Source organism: Heptranchias perlo, unplaced genomic scaffold (genome assembly GCF_035084215.1).
Source record: "Heptranchias perlo isolate sHepPer1 unplaced genomic scaffold, sHepPer1.hap1 HAP1_SCAFFOLD_432, whole genome shotgun sequence".
Taxonomy (NCBI): Eukaryota; Metazoa; Chordata; class Chondrichthyes; order Hexanchiformes; family Hexanchidae; genus Heptranchias; species Heptranchias perlo.
In genome coordinates, this window is record NW_027139445.1 from 1 (window position 1) to 6277 (window position 6277).

The window sequence follows — 6277 nt, forward strand, 5'->3', positions numbered from 1 at the left end:
TCACGGACTCTGTCCCCCCCCCCCATTCCCACACGGACTCTGTCCCCCCCCCCCCCCATTCCCCACACGGACTCTGTCCCCCCCCCCCCCCCCATTCCCACAACGGACTCTGTCCCCCCCCCCCCATTCCCACACGGACTCTGTCCCCCCCCCCCTTCCCACACGGACTCTGTCCCCCCCCCCATTCCCACACGGACTCTGTCCCCCCCCCCCCCCCATTCCACACGGACTCTGTCCCCCCCCCATTCCCACACGGACTCTGTCCCCCCCCCCCATTCCCACACGGACTCTGTCCCCCCCCCCCCCCCATTCCCACACGGACTCTGTCCCCCCCCCCCCCATTTCCCACACGGACTCTGTCCCCCCCCCCCCCCATTCCCACACGGACTCTGTCCCCCCCCCCCCATTCCCACACGGACTCTGTCCCCCCCCCCCCCCATTCCCACACGGACTCTGTCCCCCCCCCCCCATTCCCACACGGACTCTGTCCCCCCCCCCCCATTCCCACACGGACTCTGTCCCCCCCCCCCATTCCCACACGGACTCTGTCCCCCCCCCCCCATTCCACACGGACTCTGTCCCCCCCCCCCCCCCCATTCCCACACGGACTCTGTCCCCCCCCCCCATTCCCACACGGACTCTGTCCCCCCCCCCCCCATTCCCACACGGACTCTGTCCCCCCCCCCCATTCCCACACGGACTCTGTCCCCCCCCCCCCCCATTCCCACACGGACTCTGTCCCCCCCCCCCATTCCCACACGGACTCTGTCCCCCCCCCATTCCCACACGGACTCTGTCCCCCCCCCCCATTCCCACACGGACTCTGTCCCCCCCCCCCCCATTCCCACACGGACTCTGTCCCCCCCCCCCATTCCCACACGGACTCTGTCCCCCCCCCCATTCCCACACGGACTCTGTCCCCCCCCCCCCATTCCCACACGGACTCTGTCCCCCCCCCCCCCATTCCCACACGGACTCTGTCCCCCCCCCCCATTCCCACACGGACTCTGTCCCCCCCCCCCATTCCCACACGGACTCTGTCCCCCCCCCCCATTCCCACACGGACTCTGTCCCCCCCCCATTCCCACACGGACTCTGTCCCCCCCCCATTCCCACACGGACTCTGTCCCCCCCCCCATTCCCACACGGACTCTGTCCCCCCCCCCCCCCATTCCCACACGGACTCTGTCCCCCCCCCCCCCATTCCCACACGGACTCTGTCCCCCCCCCCATTCCCACACGGACTCTGTCCCCCCCCCCCCATTCCCACACGGACTCTGTCCCCCCCCCATTCCCACACGGACTCTGTCCCCCCCCCCACGACTCTGTCCCCCCCATCCACACGGACTCTGTCCCCCCCCCATTCCCACACGGACTCTGTCCCCCCCCCCCCCATTCCCACACGGACTCTGTCCCCCCCCCCCCCCATTCCCACACGGACTCTGTCCCCCCCCCATTCCCACACGGACTCTGTCCCCCCCCCCCCATTCCCACACGGACTCTGTCCCCCCCCCCATTCCCACACGGACTCTGTCCCCCCCCCATTCCCACACGGACTCTGTCCCCCCCCCCATTCCCACACGGACTCTGTCCCCCCCCCCCCCCCCATTCCCACACGGACTCTGTCCCCCCCCCCCCATTCCCACACGGACTCTGTCCCCCCCCCCCCCATTCCCACACGGACTCTGTCCCCCCCCCCATTCCCACACGGACTCTGTCCCCCCCCCCATTCCCACACGGACTCTGTCCCCCCCCCCCCCATTCCCACACGGACTCTGTCCCCCCCCCCATTCCCACACGGACTCTGTCCCCCCCCCCATTCCCACACGGACTCTGTCCCCCCCCCCCCATTCCCACACGGACTCTGTCCCCCCCCCCCCATTCCCACACGGACTCTGTCCCCCCCCCCCCCCATTCCCACACGGACTCTGTCCCCCCCCCCCCCCATTCCCACACGGACTCTGTCCCCCCCCCCATTCCCACACGGACTCTGTCCCCCCCCCATCCCACACGGACTCTGTCCCCCCCCCCATTCCCACACGGACTCTGTCCCCCCCCCCCATTCCCACACGGACTCTGTCCCCCCCCCCCATTCCCACACGGACTCTGCCCCCCCCCCCATTCCCACACGGACTCTGTCCCCCCCCCCCCCATTCCCACACGGACTCTGTCCCCCCCCCCCCCATTCCCACACGGACTCTGTCCCCCCCCCCCCCCCCATTCCCACACGGACTCTGTCCCCCCCCCCCATTCCCACACGGACTCTGTCCCCCCCCCATTCCCACACGGACTCTGTCCCCCCCCCATTCCCACACGGACTCTGTCCCCCCCCCATTCCCACACGGACTCTGTCCCCCCCCCCCCCATTCCCACACGGACTCTGTCCCCCCCCCCATTCCCACACGGACTCTGTCCCCCCCCCCCATTCCCACACGGACTCTGTCCCCCCCCCCCCCCCATTCCCACACGGACTCTGTCCCCCCCCCCCCATTCCCACACGGACTCTGTCCCCCCCCCCCATTCCCACACGGACTCTGTCCCCCCCCCCATTCCCACACGGACTCTGTCCCCCCCCCCCCCATTCCCACACGGACTCTGTCCCCCCCCCCATTCCCACACGGACTCTGTCCCCCCCCCCCATTCCCACACGGACTCTGTCCCCCCCCCCCCCATTCCCACACGGACTCTGTCCCCCCCCCCCCCATTCCCACACGGACTCTGTCCCCCCCCCCCCCCCATTCCCACACGGACTCTGTCCCCCCCCCCCCCATTCCCACACGGACTCTGTCCCCCCCCCCCATTCCCACACGGACTCTGTCCCCCCCCCCATTCCCACACGGACTCTGTCCCCCCCCCCATTCCCACACGGACTCTGTCCCCCCCCCCCATTCCCACACGGACTCTGTCCCCCCCCCCCCCATTCCCACACGGACTCTGTCCCCCCCCCCCCCATTCCCACACGGACTCTGTCCCCCCCCCCATTCCCACACGGACTCTGTCCCCCCCCCCCATTCCCACACGGACTCTGTCCCCCCCCCCATTCCCACACGGACTCTGTCCCCCCCCCACACGGACTCTGTCCCCCCCCCCACACGGACTCTGTCCCCCCCCCCCATTCCCACACGGACTCTGTCCCCCCCCCCCCATTCCCACACGGACTCTGTCCCCCCCCCCCCCCATTCCCACACGGACTCTGTCCCCCCCCCATTCCCACACGGACTCTTTCCCCCCCCCCCCATTCCCACACGGACTCTGTCCCCCCCCCATTCCCACACGGACTCTGTCCCCCCCCCCATTCCCACACGGACTCTGTCCCCCCCCCATTCCCACACGGACTCTGTCCCCCCCCCCCCCATTCCCACACGGACTCTGTCCCCCCCCCCCCCCCATTCCCACACGGACTCTGTCCCCCCCCCCCATTCCCACACGGACTCTGCCCCCCCCCCCCCATTCCCACACGGACTCTGTCCCCCCCCCCCCCCATTCCCACACGGACTCTGTCCCCCCCCCCCCATTCCCACACGGACTCTGTCCCCCCCCCCCCCATTCCCACACGGACTCTGTCCCCCCCCCCCATTCCCACACGGACTCTGTCCCCCCCCCCCCCCCCCCATTCCCACACGGACTCTGTCCCCCCCCCCATTCCCACACGGACTCTGTCCCCCCCCCCCCCCTCCCATTCCCACGGACTCTGTCCCCCCCCCCCCCCATTCCCACACGGACTCTGTCCCCCCCCCCCCCATTCCCACACGGACTCTGTCCCCCCCCCCCCCATTCCCACACGGACTCTGTCCCCCCCCCCCCCCCCATTCCCACACGGACTCTGTCCCCCCCCCCATTCCCACACGGACTCTGTCCCCCCCCCCCCCCCATTCCCACACGGACTCTGTCCCCCCCCCATTCCCACACGGACTCTGTCCCCCCCCCCCATTCCCACACGGACTCTGTCCCCCCCCCATTCCCACACGGACTCTGTCCCCCCCCCCCCCCCCATTCCCACACGGACTCTGTCCCCCCCCCCCATTCCCACACGGACTCTGTCCCCCCCCCCATTCCCACACGGACTCTGTCCCCCCCCCCATTCCCACACGGACTCTGTCCCCCCCCCCATTCCCACACGGACTCTGTCCCCCCCCCCCCCATTCCCACACGGACTCTGTCCCCCCCCCCCCCCCATTCCCACACGGACTCTGTCCCCCCCCCCCATTCCCACACGGACTCTGCCCCCCCCCCCATTCCCACACGGACTCTGTCCCCCCCCCCCCCATTCCCACACGGACTCTGTCCCCCCCCCCCCCCCATTCCCACACGGACTCTGTCCCCCCCCCCCCCCCCCCATTCCCACACGGACTCTGTCCCCCCCCCCCATTCCCACACGGACTCTGTCCCCCCCCCCATTCCCACACGGACTCTGTCCCCCCCCCATTCCCACACGGACTCTGTCCCCCCCCCATTCCCACACGGACTCTGTCCCCCCCCCCCCCCCATTCCCACACGGACTCTGTCCCCCCCCCCCATTCCCACACGGACTCTGTCCCCCCCCCCCATTCCCACACGGACTCTGTCCCCCCCCCCCCCCATTCCCACACGGACTCTGTCCCCCCCCCCCCATTCCCACACGGACTCTGTCCCCCCCCCCATTCCCACACGGACTCTGTCCCCCCCCCCATTCCCACACGGACTCTGTCCCCCCCCCCCCCCCATTCCCACACGGACTCTGTCCCCCCCCCCATTCCCACACGGACTCTGTCCCCCCCCCCATTCCCACACGGACTCTGTCCCCCCCCCCCCCCATTCCCACACGGACTCTGTCCCCCCCCCCCCCCATTCCCACACGGACTCTGTCCCCCCCCCCCCCCATTCCCACACGGACTCTGTCCCCCCCCCCCCATTCCCACACGGACTCTGTCCCCCCCCCCCATTCCCACACGGACTCTGTCCCCCCCCCCATTCCCACACGGACTCTGTCCCCCCCCCCATTCCCACACGGACTCTGTCCCCCCCCCCATTCCCACACGGACTCTGTCCCCCCCCCCCCCCATTCCCACACGGACTCTGTCCCCCCCCCCCCATTCCCACACGGACTCTGTCCCCCCCCCCATTCCCACACGGACTCTGTCCCCCCCCCCCATTCCCACACGGACTCTGTCCCCCCCCCCCATTCCCACACGGACTCTGTCCCCCCCCCCCACACGGACTCTGTCCCCCCCCCCCACACGGACTCTGTCCCCCCCCCATTCCCACACGGACTCTGTCCCCCCCCCCCCCATTCCCACACGGACTCTGTCCCCCCCCCCCCCCCATTCCCACACGGACTCTGTCCCCCCCCCATTCCCACACGGACTCTTTCCCCCCCCCCCCATTCCCACACGGACTCTGTCCCCCCCCAATTCCCACACGGACTCTGTCCCCCCCCCCATTCCCACACGGACTCTGTCCACCCCCCCATTCCCACACGGACTCTGTCCCCCCCCCCCATTCCCACACGGACTCTGTCCCCCCCCCCCCCCCATTCCCACACGGACTCTGTCCCCCCCCCCCCATTCCCACACGGACTCTGCCCCCCCCCCCCATTCCCACACGGACTCTGTCCCCCCCCCCCCCATTCCCACACGGACTCTGTCCCCCCCCCCCCATTCCCACACGGACTCTGTCCCCCCCCCCCCATTCCCACACGGACTCTGTCCCCCCCCCCCCATTCCCACACGGACTCTGTCCCCCCCCCCCCCCCATTCCCACACGGACTCTGTCCCCCCCCCCCATTCCCACACGGACTCTGTCCCCCCCCCCCCATTCCCACACGGACTCTGTCCCCCCCCCCCCATTCCACACGGACTCTGTCCCCCCCCCCCCCATTCCCACACGGACTCTGTCCCCCCCCCCCCCATTCCCACACGGACTCTGTCCCCCCCCCCCCCCCCCATTCCCACACGGACTCTGTCCCCCCCCCCATTCCCACACGGACTCTGTCCCCCCCCCCCCCCATTCCCACACGGACTCTGTCCCCCCCCATTCCCACACGGACTCTGTCCCCCCCCCCATTCCCACACGGACTCTGTCCCCCCCCCCATTCCCACACGGACTCTGTCCCCCCCCCCCCCCCCATTCCCACACGGACTCTGTCCCCCCCCCCCCATTCCCACACGGACTCTGTCCCCCCCCCCCATTCCCACACGGACTCTGTCCCCCCCCCCATTCCCACACGGACTCTGTCCCCCCCCCCCATTCCCACACGGACTCTGTCCCCCCCCCCCCCCCCATTCCCACACGGACTCTG